Below are 15,271 nucleotides of genomic sequence, written 5' to 3'. Positions count from 1 at the left end.
TTCGCTTAAAAAATGGTTCTTCTTTCGTTGTAAAAATATATATATTTAACCAGCATCATATATAAAATTTCACCAAAAATTTAGCAAGTTAGACAAGCCCCCCGAAAACCCGGAATATCTCCGGTATCCGGTGACCAGGATTATTTTCGTGGCTACACCGTAGAAAAATATTAGTTTTCCAGTCAAATGCTCTTGGAAGATTTAAAATCGGATCATATTTGACGAAGTTACAACACTCCAAAGTTGATCAAAAATTTTCCTATCCCAGTTATTTTGAGTAACCCCTGTACCTCAGAATCCTGGAAAATACAGAGCCCATGGCTCGATCACGACGATTGTTATGAATGTCTTTTATTTTCATTATTTCTGGATGTTCTGGACTTAAAGAAACAAATTTGAGATATTATATTAAAGTCTACTCTCCATATCTCAATATATATCCTGTGCCAGCGGGCTCCAAACACGAGGGTTCCCCCGGCGAGAAAGGAGGTTGGGGCAGACCCAACCCACCGCCTTGAAAAAATATAAAGGAACTTTGCTGGACGGGACAAAAGGCATGGAAAAGCGGGCATCGAGCGGCTACTTTCTACCAGAGCTGTGTCACCACCAACGAGCTGGGAATCGCTTTTGTAGTGCTGGGTAAGATGCGCCAACGCGTGATTGGTTGGCAGCCGATCAACGCGAGGAAGGGCCGTTTCTTCAACTACAGCATCATCAACGAGCACTGCCCACACGAAGGGAGACCCGACGACGAAAAAGAAGCGTTCTATGCGTATGCGACGGCGGTTCGCAATGAGACGTCAAAATCGTTATCGGCGACATGAAGCTGCACTACCCACGGAAGAGCAGCTTTGCGCAGCTACTCTTGAAGATGGCTGGAGGGACATCCGTTCCGCCATAGGTAGTACTGCTGCAGCGGCACTAGGTACTGCAATCCCGGACCGAAGAAATGACTGGTTTGACGGCGAATGCAAACTGCTAGTAGAGGAGAAGAATGCAGCACGGGCGTGAATGCTGCAACACCGGACGAGGTTGAATGTGGAGCGTTACAGATAAGCGCGGAACAGACAAAACTTGGTTTTCCGAAGGAAGAAGCGTCAGCAGGAAGACGGAGATCGCGAGGCGATGGAAAATCTATACCGCGCTAACAACACACGGAAGTTCTACGAGAAGCTAAATAGTTCGCGAAAAGGTTACGTGCCGCAAGCCGATATGTGCAAGGACTTGGACGGTAATATTCTCACGAACGAGTGTGAGGTGATTGAGAGGTGGAAGCAGTACTATGACGAGCACCTCAACGGTGATGCAGCAGAAAACGAAGGTGGCACGGCAACAGACCTTGGAGCCCCCGCAGAAGATGGCAGGCTACTGGCCCCTGATCTTCAAGAAGTTAAGGAGGAGATCGGTTGGCTGAAGAACAACAAAGCAACTGGTTTAGATCAACTACCAAGTGAGCTATTAAAATACGGTGGTGAAGCACTGAGCGCTGCACTTGGTAATTTCCAAGATTTGGGAGGAGGAGATATTACCGGAGGAGTGGATGGAAGGTGTCGTATGCCCAATCTTCAAAAAGGGTGACAAGTTGCATTGCTGCAATTACCGCACGATCACACTGCTCAGCGCCACCTACAAGGTACTCTTCCAAATTCTATGCCGCGCCTGTCAATACCAGGCGAGATTCATAGGTACCCGCGCTGCCAGGGACCGAATACAACGTACCCACACATCATTTGTTCATCGATTTCAAACCCGCATACGACACAATCGATCGGGATCAGCTATGGCAGATTATGCACAAGTACGGATTTCCGGATAAACTGACGCGATTGGTCAAGGCGACGATGGATCGAGTGATGTGCGTTGTTCGAGTATCGGGGACACTCTAGAGTCCCTTAGAATGTCTAAGGGGGCTACGGCAAGGTTATGGACTTCCGTGTCTGCTATTCAACATCGCGTTAGAAGGTGTGATCAGAAGAGCAGGGATAGACACGAGTGGCACGATCTTCAGGAAGTCCATTCAGCTTCTTGGCTTTGCCGATGAAATCGACATCATGGCGCGGAACTTTGAGACGATGGCGGAAACGTACATCAGACTGAAGGCTGAAGCTAGGCAGATTTAACTTGCCATCAACGCATCAAAGACAAACTACATGAAAGTATTGGTAAGGTAAGATAAGTTGTAATATTTCTGATCGATTGGTGCTAAAATTTTTGAAATTGGTCCAGGATCAGCTGAGTTATTAACATTCAAATTCTTTCATAATGTTGTTACATGTTCCATTTTTTGTTTTCACAAAGTGTACCCCCATATAGAAATTACAGACGTAGTCCTACGTCAAAAAGTTTCATCCTTTGTTGGAAAAAAAATCCATCAATATGTCTCAAAGAATTTTGCGTGGAATATTCTGGTTGTACAGAATACACTACATAAATTATTGGAACAATGTTTCTTTTATTACAAGTTAGTTAGTTTAAATGATCTTTATTTTAGTTTAACTTGGACGATTACCATATAAATTTTTTTACTAAGTGATTTAATTGCTTTCTTCATCTTTAGGTATGGGCAAAATTTAAAATTTGTTTTACAGGATTAGTCCTAGACTTAGTACACGGTCGACCACCTTGGTGGGATTGGTTTGTTTTGTTTTTAGAATTTGAAGAGAAACTACTTAATACTACTATTTACAGCTTAAAACTAACTTACTCTACTATATACACTTAACCTACTATGTACAAATTGCTTATTAAAGCATGTTCAGAAAGATTGCATTTTTGAATAAATTTGGTTGTCATATCATCAATTTTGGAATCTACTTTGGGAATTTCTGCCTCTTGATGGAGGTCTGCTATTCTTGTGTCGAATGGACGATCTAGGATCATCCTCAACACTCTATTCTGTGCAACCTGGATTTTGTTCCTGTGGGTCTGAGCGCACGATTCCCACACCGGGGCGGCATAGAAGATCGCGGGGGCTATGATCTGTTTGTAAACAGCCAGTTTGTTTTGCCTTGAGAGGCGGGATCTGCGGCAAATGAGCGGATACAAACACCTAACCAAGGCGGAGCACTTAACTAGGGTTTTCTCTATGTGCGAGCGGAACAGGAGCTTCTCATCGAACAACATCCCGAGATAAGTAACATCAGTGGACCACTCGACCCTTGTACCATCCATTATTACGGTACAGGAGGGAGACGGTTTAAGTTTTGGTGATTGTCTGTGAAGGAACATGATCGCTTGGGTTTTCGAGGCGTTGATTTTGATTTTCCACGAGGTGGCATAATCAGTAAAGGTGTCAAGGCATCGTTGCAGCTTGTTCGTAATTTCACGAGGCATCCTACCCTTGACGGCTATCGCGGTGTCATCTGCGAACAGGAAGAACACGCAACCGTCTCCTAGATGAGGGATGTCCGACGTGTAGATGCTGTAAAGCAGTGGTCCCAGCAGACTCCCTTGCGGAACACCTGCTGGGATCGGAAATTGTCCCGAAAGGGAACTATTCAACGACACCCTGAACGACCTTTGCTGGAGATAGTTACGGGTGATTTTCACAAGGTATGGTGGAAAGTTGGAGTTACAAAGCTTGTATATAAGTCCGTCGTGCCAGACATTGTCAAACGCCTTTTCGACGTCTAACAAGGCCATGGCTGTGGACTTGGATACAGCTTTGTTACTTCGGATGTTATTCATCACCCGCACTAGCTGATGATTGGTGGAATGCCCCTTGCGGAACCCGAACTGTTCCGGAAGAAGAATGTCATGTTCCTCCACAAACTTGTTTAGTCTGCTGAGGATCAATTTTTCGAACAGCTTGCTCAGCGCTGAGAGCAGGCTAATCGGTCTGTAGCTTGACGGTAGTGAAGGGTCTTTCCCAGGTTTGCGGATCGGGATGATTTTTGCCACCTTCCAGATGCTTGGAAAGTAGTGCAGCTCCAAGCATCTGTTGAGGATGGCAGCCAGCAGCGAGTGGACCCTCGGGCTGAGATTTTTCAACGCTAGGTTGAATATTCCGTCAAACCCGGGAGCCTTCATGTTTTTACTATATTTCAGCGCTGAGCAAATTTGTTCCTCTGTAATCCGTTCTTCTGGAGGGACGGCACAAGGGTAGGTATCTAACGTCTGGACGCACTGCACAACCTGGTTCTCGAGTGGACTTGGGATTGTAGAGCCAAGCAAATGCGATTGGGCAATGTGCTCCCCAATTGCATTGGCCTTCTCTTCGTTGGTGATAAGCCGTTCGTCATTGACTCTAAGTGGTGGAATGGGCTTGGGGTGAGACTTCAGCACCTTGGCAACCTTCCAGAATGGTCTGGAACGGTCGTCCAGGTTCTGAACGAGCCGCCCGAAACTCTCGTTCCGGATTGAGACCATTCTGGAAGCGATCTGCCGATTCAGATCGACCATTTCGTATTTACGCTGCAGATCCCCAGTCCGCTGAAACTGGCGTCTACGAACATTTCTGAGCCGAATCAAGAGTTTGGTGTGGGAATCAATTGCTTGAAACTTACCCCTCACAGGAACTCGTCGAACGCACTCTTCGTCAGCCACGGATATGGCTTGATGGAGACCCTCCAGGGCCCGGTCGATGTCCTCCACTGTGTCGAGTGGTGGGTTGTCGTCGATGTGGCGGTCGACCACGCGTCGAAACTGGACCCAGTTGACTCGATGGTAGTCCTTCCGCTGGCACGGTGCAGGGGCCACGTTGTAGCCCAGCTCGGTCAGCACCGGTTGGTGGTCCGAACTCAGGTCGTTGACGGCAACCGGCTTGGCTAATCTGGTGTTTGCCAAGAACAGGTCCAGCGTCGATGGGTTGCCCGCCGGTGATGTGAAGGTTGGTTCGTCCGGAAACCAGACGGAATAGAGACCATGCTGGGAATGGTCGAATAGCAGGCGGCCGTTTTGGTTCTGCTGGTAGTTCCGCCAGGCCTCGTGCCGGGCGTTCAGGTCCCCTCCGATTACGAAGCGGGCATTGGTGCGGGTTATGATGGCAAGGTCGTTCTTGAACTGCTGTGCTGTACCATTGCTAACGGTACATTGCCGGGGGCAGTAGACAACGATGAACCGGACGTTTCCGGTCGATGTTTCCACCTCAACGCCGACGGCCTCGATGATGGAAGTGCGGTAGTGGGGTAGGGTGCAGTACTTGATGCCTTTCTTGATGATGACCGCGACACCGCCCCCCCTGGAGCGGGTGCGATCAAGCCGGACAATGCTGTGGTCGGGCAGCCAGAAGCTGTCACCGGTCTTGAGGTGGGTCTCGGTGAGAAGGCCCACGTCGATGTCGTGCTTGCGGAGGAAGTCTGCAAGCTCAATGTTTTTCGCCCCTACGGAGCGAGCGTTCCAGTTGGCGATCTTTATGGGTTCACGGTCCATAATTAGCGACGAAGGAGATGATAGCTTGGAGCTGTTGTGTTCTTGTTGCGCAGGTGCGCTTGATGATGATGGCCTGGGCCAACAGTGTGACGATCTCATCCGTTGACAGCGGAGAATCGTCTGTAGCTTCGCCGGTTGTACCGGCCAATCCCGGAGCAGGGGGATACGTCGATGGCCCGGAGGCTTGACCGGGTACTGCAGCGGCAGCCAACTGTTGGTTGAGCGGGAGCGGCGGCAACACTGGAATTGGCCGTGATTGGACCGGTGATAACGGAGGAAAGTTCTGCGCGTTGTTTTCTGGAACCTTCTTGCGACCGGGCTGGTTGTTGGACGAGGCCTTCTTCCGGATCTCGGCGTATTCGGCCCGCTTCGGACAGGCCTTACTCGTGGCCTTGTGGGCGGCACCGCAGTTGGCGCATGTGGGAGTGGCTTCCTCGATGCTGTCGCAGTTGTCGATCTTGTGGTTTTTGCCGCATTTGATGCAGCGGCTGGCCATGCGGCAATTCCTGGTGCCGTGCCCGAACAATAGGCAGTTTGAACACTGAGTGACGCCACGGTGGGTGGGCTTATACCGCTCCCACTTCACTACGATGTGGAACAGTGTGCGTGTCGTCTGGAGATCCTTCACGGCTGTGGAGTTCTTCTCCAGATGGACCAGGTAGAGCTGGTCACGATACTTGATGACCTTGCTGCGGGTCATCTTGTGGACTTCGACCGGCTTGAGGCCGTTCGCCTTAATCTCGTCCATTAAGGTGGTGGTGTCCATGTCGTGGAGCCCGCGCAGCACCACTTTCAGCGGCTTGGTGGCCTCGATGTCGTGGGAGAAGTACTCCAGCTTCATTCTGTCCAAGAGGGCCTGAACTGCGTTAAAGTGTTTTTCGGCCGGGACCATCAGTTTGTAGCCTTCCGTGCACCGTTGAATGGTGCAGCGAAGGCCCTGCTTAATGTAGAAATCCAGCTGCTCCCATAGCCCGGGAGGGAAGCCCTTCACATAGAAGGGTGGCAACTTAACTTTTTTAGGCACCGTCTCAGGGTCCGACTGCGGCTGGGCTCCGTTCTGCAGGGCGGAGAACGGATTGTTGCTCAGCAGCTTTTTTGCTGCCGATGCGGTGGCGCTGCTGTCTTCAGGTCTGGGTCGTTTAGTTCCGGGAGGCCCCGGCTGCGGGTCTGCAACGCCTGTCGGGACGGGCAATGGGGTTTTCTTCTGCTTCTTCTGAGCTGGCTCGGTGGTCGCGCCGTCTCCTGGGAGAGTCTGTTTTCCCGGTAAGCCGGCACTCGCGTTACCGCGCGATTTCTTACCCATGGCTGGGTCAGCGAGAGCGTCACTATACAACGCGGAGCTAATTCGACTTGCGAACGAACGAACGAAACTAGAGAGAATTCAAATCGACTGAACTGCTCAACAGTCTGGCAGCGAATGATTCCTTTTTTTATTACAACATTTAATCGCATGCAAAATAACATATTTGTTACATAATTTTTTTCCAGAGGCCAGTACTCCTTTAGTACTCTTAACCCTTTTACGCGCTTCTAGTATTCCTCCAACGAGCTTCAAACTAATCCAACATTTGAAGCAACAAGTTTAAAAAGTCAGTAAAAAAGAAATATATGACATTTAAAACAATTTTCTTTGTCACCCAAGTAAAAATTCAACCTGAACTGTAAGAACAAAAGTTGAGTATTGATTGATTAAAGGTGAACGAAGCTGAATATACAGTTGATTAGTAGTGCATGAAGCGAATTGTATCCCCATAATTCAACCTCAGTAAGTTAGCTGATAAATACTGAACAAGACTTATTTAAGCTTAATACTTCTCTACAAACCAGCAATGCGCTACAAATATTCTGATAGCCTGATAGAATAATATGAATTTATTGCACAATATTGTTAAATGTCGTCAGTCTCACTTGTTGCATTTCCGACATTTTAGTAATTCTAAATTCACTGCCTACATTTCTAATCCCAAGCAGCACCAGCAGTAGAGACAAGGAAGAGGAGCTTTTTAAGAATAGCTCCACCTTGAAGTGGACTGCGACGACGTCGGAAGTATTAACGTTAGTATTCCTGTGTTTTGTCTGTTCACCATTTTATATTGCACTTAATTTTCATACTGCATTTCAAAAATAGAATTCAAATATAGCACTAAAATAGCATCGAAATGCATCGCGCTCTTGTGTCCACATTGTGTTTACTGCACATGAAATGAAAAGAATGTTTTACTGTCACAATTTATTGTTTACAATTCTGCATTGCTGTATAATACTCTTCCGGTTGCTATTATTCAAGAGTTGGAAAAGACTGTTGGTTAATGCCTTGAAAAGCTTATAATTTAGAAAGCTGTTAAGCTTTGGGCTGATTAAAATCACCAGATTTAGATGTTTAAAAGCTGAACAAAGGTTAAAGTGGTCTATGTACAACAATTATTCAAACTAAGCCTGAATTAAAATCGTTGAAAGAACACTTGTTAAGCATCAATTTGTTAACTGGGCAACTACAGAGAAAGAATATTGAACAAATGCATCAACGTGTAACCTAAGGTTCGAGTGTAGCACAATTAAAAAAATTGATTATGTAGCATTTTATTAGATATTTTTATTAGTTTTCAGGGATATTCTAGGCGAAATCAATCAGTTTTAACTTGCTAAAACGGCTTTTCTGCCAACTCGATTAAAATTGAAAATCAAAAATTGAACTAACAGTCGTACCAACCACCATGTGACCACTGAACCATAAAAAACGGGATCTAATATTCTATCCAGAAATAAGTTTAAAACTACCGAATATAGGGGAAATGGATGTAAAGTCGGCCTAAATGCACCTAATTTGGGCCCATACATAAATTCAACAATCGACTAAATTTTCAATAACGACCAAAAATATACATTAGTACCGTTCCAATGACGCGTTCATCTAGATAAAATTGGCAAATAGCGACGGGCCCAATCTTAGATCCATAGGCCAACATTAGAGCCATTTCCTCTATTGCTAAAATTGTAAAAAAAAAAGATTATTGCTCGATGAAAACTAAACCAACTAACATTTTTCAAACTTGTTTTAAATTATCATTAATCGATAAATTAATTGATATAACAATTTGCTACAGTCACTGTAAAAACTCAAAGAGTTCATGGAAAAGTTTGATTAATCCTGAGTCCAACGTCTACTCTGTTATGAGCATATCATTTTGTGTCACAAATGACGTACGCATTGAGTTGCTCACAATTACCTTTCTATCCTAAACGTTAAACATACCAATTTGGTATGGTTAAAAAACACAACCATATCAATGTTGAACTTATAACGAACCCAATGCAATTCAGCCACATTAAACAACGTGGAAAATGGCATTTCTCAAGTGAACAATATTTATAAAAGGGAAAAATAACTGGCGAACAACTTGCGACAGTTATTTTGTTTGTGTGGGTGTGGAAATGTAAAAAAGAGTAGTAAGGGAAGTAGCAATGGAAGGAAACGAGTTTCCTTTGCTCTGTCTTTGTTGCAGCATTCCGGGCACAACCAACAAACAGCACCTTCTTGGGTACCATCTTTCTTATGAGTTATTATTCAGCAATTTGTTGGAAATTATTTACAAAACTTTGTGCAGTGCGATATCTGTTGCCGCTGTTCATTGCTGTCTCTACTGCAAAGTTTGCAGCGGTTGTCATTGTCGTCGTCTTCGTATATACCTGCCTGCAGTTCAATGATATGCCGGTTGCTATGAAGCATTTGTAGAAAATTTTAATGGAGAAGTTTAGAAGAGAACGATATTTGAATACTAACTCAAAACAAAGAAGTTACAGATCGTGACGAGAAAATTGCTTGTCAAACGTTGAAAAGTAGAAGACATGCTCTCCATTTAACTAGCCACCAATCCAAGTTCTTATCAGTAAATACACAATCACTCATAATCATAAATGTTGAGATAGGCATAAACCAGCGAAAAAATGCCAAAGCGAATCAAACCGATACACCGCGGTTCAGGTTATTAAAAGTATATCCGGGAATCAAAGTTAACTCACAAAAACAAAAAGTATTCCGACGAGGATGGGATTCGAACCCACGCGGGCAGAGCCCATTGGATTAGCAGTCCAACGCCTTAACCACTCGGCCACCTCGTCTCGATGGAACGGCAAGGGAAGAGAGTGAATTTTGTTTTTGTACCATTTTTCGCTGTACTACTCTATGCTCTTCCGCTACCTGCTGCCAATGCGTGACGTCCTACATCTACAGCTGTGTGTACAAATTAAACCCCTCGCTGGCAAGTAGGTAGGTAGGTAGCAAGGCGTCTATTCGCGCTTCTTTGTAGCATAGCTATTACATTCGACCGTCTCCCGTTGCTCAGCTGCTCGTTCGTGCCGGTGAGCACGGAGCGATTGGTGATAATGTTCCATTTCTAAACGGGCAACAGCGTGCTCATTAATCTGATTGATGTAAAATAATTTACCATATACTGGTTCAAATGTGTTTCATTTCATGCGTTTGTCCCGGTCGATGTGTGCGCTGTTGAGCTGACTGCCCGAGATCAGGAACAAAGCGAAGGAGGTGATAATGATCTCATCTCGTTCGGTTTCTACTTATTATCTCATTTAGCTGCGCGCCGAGTACGTATGTGTGTGTGTTTGTTGTTGCCGATATTGTTGCTACCATACCTTCTGGTTGTTATTTTCGTTACAAAAACAGAGACCAAAGGCGAAACAAAAACGAGATGTCTTTATCTTATCCCGAAAACGAACTGTGAGAAAACGCACCTCATGCCACATCGTTCAGTGGGTAGTCATTTAAAGTAAATTAGCTCTCGGAAACTATCCGATCCAAATGCGATTTGGTGCGGGCCATCGTCCGAGTCTCCGAGTGTTCAAGTTCAAGATCCGAGCTCCGATTGAGGCGGTGACTGACGATGACGGCGATTGTGACTAACGATCTTGAAAATAGCTCGCTAAACACTCGAATACAAATGTCCCAATTACTGAAGCAAAGTCGATTGAATATTCAAAATAAATTAAGTGGAAATATTGTGAACTCAAATCTTGGCTGATTGGGGTTTTTGGTTAGGATGGATTCGGATTTGAATGCGTGCGCAGATGGAGGGATCGCCACCTGCACTGCCAACTCCCCGAAGGCTGTGGAAGAAATCGCATCTTTGCATTATGAGCTAATTAACCTTTCGTTACTTGCGTCAACTTTTGTAACACGAGTACTCGCGCGTTGTACTTTGTACAACAATGTGAATTTTCCATCATCATTTTGCTGCCGAGCTACCAATCGAGCTACCAATCCAACGATCTAAAAAAAAAAACTTTGTTTAGAACTAAACAAACTAAACTTTGATTACACTAGTTTACAAAGAAAAGTAAAAAAAAAATGAACTTGAATCTTTGACCAAATTTTTATGTAAAATCGTGCGCTGAATCCAAAAATGTAGTCAAAAAAATCTCAGTAGGATAGTTTTTGGAATACAGCTAAAACATGAAAATTCTCTTTAAAAAAGTTTGTTTACTAAAATACAAATATCTCCGGTTGTAATAAGACTATACCAATTATTTTAAGGCCAAGTTAAAGGTAAGAAAACTTTCTTTCGATCAATTGGACAACAATGGTCAGTGAAATTAGCATAGTTTTATTATTATTATTATTATTTTATATATAATTACGGGATCAGGGCCGCGTTCGGGATTTTAAAAAACACTTAGCACTGCATTAACTACTTATATTCAGGAAAAAGATACACTTCTTACTTCACTAACGTCCGAAAGGTAAAAGAGAGCGTGAACCGCTTCGATACTTCCTTTTGTAGACTATAGTTGCTGACTCGGATGATCGGCAACTGCGCTGGACTCTCCGGGTCGATGGCTGGAACTATTGCTGACTCCTACAGATTCCTATGGTTGGTGGATGGCTATGTTGAACTCGATGTTGCTAAGGGTCGGTGATTGCGGTTGTATTAGTGGTCGGCGTCGATGTAACTCCTCGGGGGGGTGAAAAAGTGTCGTCCTCGGCACTTGGCGTCTTCAGGGTTTTATCCTCAACTCTTTGAACTTCCTCAGGCTCCTCTTTTCTTGATTTCTATTTTCGTCTCCTTAATTTAGATATTCTCCTGGCTACTCTGTCGATTGACCGTCTAAGATAGATAAGGATGAGCATTATCAGTATGATTGTCGTTACTGACAATCCTCCAAAAAGACTCCAAATTCGCGTCTCGTTGTTGAACTGCTTTAGAGACACATGATGAAGCAGTTCCCTGTTGATCAGTGTACGGTTGTCTATCAGGGTAATATTTAAATCGTTCTGTAACCAGCTGTTAATTGGAATGTTGTGTAGAACTGCTTGAATGAACTGATATTTTGATGTTACTTCCTTTGAATTATATGTTGTGTTCCCAAATTTAACCGTGCAATTTGAAAATGTGACTATAAAATTTCCGGTCAGGTTTCTATTGTCTGCTCCACAAGTTGATGAGATTGTGCTGTTTCTTGCGTTTGTTATTAAAATGGTGTTGTCGGCTATTAGTTTTCCTTCTATACGATGATCTGTCTTGGTGATGCATTGAGCAACTCTACCCAGTATGAGTGGTTGAATGCAGTTGTCTGAGAATTCTTGAATGAATGAATGTCGTTGCACGTATTCGGTTGGTTTGCTTGTTGTGAGAAGCGATTTCTTGTGCTTGATTAAGAACTTCGGGTGCTCCTTGATGATATTGTTGTTGATATTTAACGGGAAAATTTGGATGATATCGGCTTCTTCCGGTTCCAGTTGTGGTACGTGTAATATGTAGAGAAGCGAGTTTTTACTGACTGCTATCTTCGGCGTTACGAAATAAAATGCCTCGTCGGGTAGGTCCACTTTTATTCCCTGTTCCTCTAGTAGCGTCCTTATTGTGTTGATTTCCTTCATAGACAATATTCTCGTGTTGACGGTAAACGTTTTTGATAAGATTATAGTGTCCTGAACGTCCAGTAAAATTTTGTTAATTGTGTCGATATTTAGAATTGTAATAAGTGTCTCAATTTCGTTCAGAACTATTTTGTTAGTGTATGAGTTTTCTACTATCTTATTAACGGTATTTGTTAGACTTTGTAGCCTTGAGTTCATTTGTGAATTGATTTGGTATTGTTTGTTGTTTTCAGTAATGAGGTCGTTCATAGAGCTGTTTATGATGCGTAGATCCTGTGCGTCGGGGTTTCCTGCAATCCACTTCCAGGCCGTACCGAGTGTGTCCCACCGTTTACTTCTAGTAGTTGATGTGGGTTTTATTTTATGAAAATTACTGTACAATTCGTTTAGTTTTTGTCTCACTATTTGGGTAAGTGTGTTAGTAATCTTCTCGTAAACTAGTGTGGTAACTAATTGCATGGTTACTTCTATATCCGTTAGGTTTATAGGATGTATTATTCTTATTGTTCCTGTTTGTATCTTGCATTTTCCAGTTTTCATTATAAGGATGGGATCGTTGCTCAAATGTTTGATTCCGAGATCTTGACTGTATATTCCTAATATGGATATTAGTGTTCCTATGAGTGATATTTTCATCTGTTTATGACAAAGATAATTATAGAATGTATTAGATTGTTAGTAGAAATCTTATTTTTAAATTTTTAAATTGTATTAATTTTTTCAATCGTTTGATTTTTTTCTAATGACGTTTAACATTGTTCGAGTTTATAAATGTTTTGTCTTGTATATTTCTAGCGGTAGTAGAGACTGCCCTTGGTTCAGTTTTCGTTCGTATGTTTGGTATAACAAAAACTTCTTCATTTTCTTGAATTGTTGGTGCATCTTCCCTTAAATCATTTCTTCTAATCTGTCTCTCTTGAGCTTTTAACATATTTGTTTTTGCTTCTGAAAATAGTTTTTGTGCATTACCTATTAATTCTTCTGGGTTATTGATATTATTTAAATTGAACATGATTTCATTAGGTTTCAACTTGGTACTTGAGTGTACACTTTCGTTATATAAAGGGACGGATAATTTTACTATTGACTTCGTTCCCAAATTTTGAAATTTATATTTATTTGAATTAAGTATTTCTATAATGGTTGAGTGGGTTCTCTCAATTTGCCCGTTTGATTCAGATGATGCTGCGTATTCTATACAGCAACCTAATTGACTTAAAAAGTTTCGTAACTGAATTGACCGGAAAGTGGTTTCGTGATCCGTTACTATTTTCTTTGGAACTCCAAACGAACTAAAGTATTTGCTAAGGGCTTTTTGTACATGAGATAGGTTTTTCGTTTTAATGTAATTAATTTGCAAATGTTTTGAGAATGAATCTATTAGAGAAAGAAAACTATGATTTGCTATTATAAATATGTCCATATGGACTCTTTCAAGGGGTTTATCTGTTATAGGCCGTGGGGAAAGTTTTATATTGTAAGGCCTTCTCTCGTACTTGTGACTATTGCATCGTGGGCATGCGTTTATGTAAATCTTTATCAATTTTGCCATATTTGGAAAAAAATACGACCTTCTTATTTGTGCCTCGACTTCAGCTGTACCTCTGTGTGCTCTGTTCAGTAGAAATTAATAAATTTTGCCTATCTTCGGTGGTAACATCCTCAACTATTTTGGATGTTAACACAAAGTGATCTTTATTCCCAAAGTGTTCTTTAAAACTTTCTTGAATTAGTTGAATTCAATTTTCAGGGGCGAGGATGGCAGATTGTCTACCGTTGTGTAAAGTTTTCAAAAAGTTCGTTACGTCAGATTTCTCATATTTAGGTTGGACTATTATCGTTCTGTGAAAATGTGGAAAAATAGTTTCGTTAATGATTGTAGTAATATTTGCAATTTTGAAGATTATCTGGTTTCGATAATAGTTAATTGGTCTATCTACAAAATGTATATAGAAATCAGACGAATCGTCTGCGGAGTGGACTGTTTCTAAATCTGAGTTTTGTTCAGATGAAGGGGGGTTATTTACTTGTGATATTCTATCTCTGTCATCATCCATACCTGAAAAGGAAGAAGATGCGTCATTATTGGATTCACTGAACTCGTTCACATTTATTTCATCAGGCCGCCTGCTCAACGCATCCGCTACTACATTTGTTTTGCCTTCTTTGTATATTATATCAAATGAATAATTTTTCAGATCGAGTGCCCATCGTAAAATTCTGTCGTTTTTGGACGAATTTTTTAAGAAAGTTAAAGGTTTGTGATCTGTTAGTAGTGTAAATTTTGACCCGTAAAGATACGGTTTGAATTTGTTGATGGCCCAAACTATTGCGAGAGCTTCTTTTTCGATGGTGGCGTATCTTGTTTCCGCATCATTTAAAGTTCTCGATGCGAACGCTATTGGTTTTTCTACTTTATCTTGAATTTGAGATAGTACGGCGCCGACGGCATAATCGGATGCATCGGTCGTTAATATAAATGGTTTGTCGAACTGTGGGTATGCAAGTACTTGGTCTGTGGAAATAATTTGTTTCAATGTTGTAAACGATTGAATATACGACGGGTCATTGGGGTTTATGATTACGTCCTTTTTAAGGTATTTAGTCATTGGGCGAGTAATTTTAGAAAAATCTTGTATGAACCGACGATAATAGCCTGCCAGGCCCAGAAACTGTTTAATTTCCTTTTGAGTCTTTGGTGTAGGCCAGCTAATGATCTTGTCGATTTTTTCGGGGTTTGGTTTTACCCCTTCACTTGAAATAATGTGTCCCAGGAATTCAGTTTGCCTTTTAAGGAATTCACATTTATCCAATTGTATTTTTAAATTGAATTGAGAAAGTCTTTCCAATACACAATTTAGATTTTCAATATGGTTCTTGAGGTTATACCCGACAATTACAATGTCGTCCAGGTAAACGTAACAAATTGTGCCTATATACTCTCCCAATATATTGTTCATTTAATAAGTCTGCAGTTTCGTACGACGATAAATGGTCTGTTCTGATTAT

At 42.5% G+C, this 15,271-nt stretch overlaps 1 non-coding gene across 1 annotated transcript; it reads right to left on the bottom strand.

Annotated features, from left to right (window-relative positions):
* Positions 1 to 9,407: 9,407 nt before the first annotated feature.
* TRNAS-GCU (transfer RNA serine (anticodon GCU)) lies at positions 9,408 to 9,489 on the bottom strand. The gene has a single exon. It is a non-coding gene; the product is annotated as a tRNA-Ser (tRNA).
* Positions 9,490 to 15,271: the final 5,782 nt, after the last annotated feature.

Source organism: Ochlerotatus camptorhynchus, unplaced genomic scaffold (assembly GCF_037179485.1).
Source record: "Ochlerotatus camptorhynchus isolate MF236.1 unplaced genomic scaffold, CSIRO-AGI_Acam_v1.1 ptg000191l, whole genome shotgun sequence".
Lineage (NCBI taxonomy): Eukaryota > Metazoa > Arthropoda > Insecta > Diptera > Culicidae > Ochlerotatus > Ochlerotatus camptorhynchus.
Note: the sequence above shows the minus strand (reverse complement) of the source record. Positions and strands in the feature narration are given on the sequence as shown.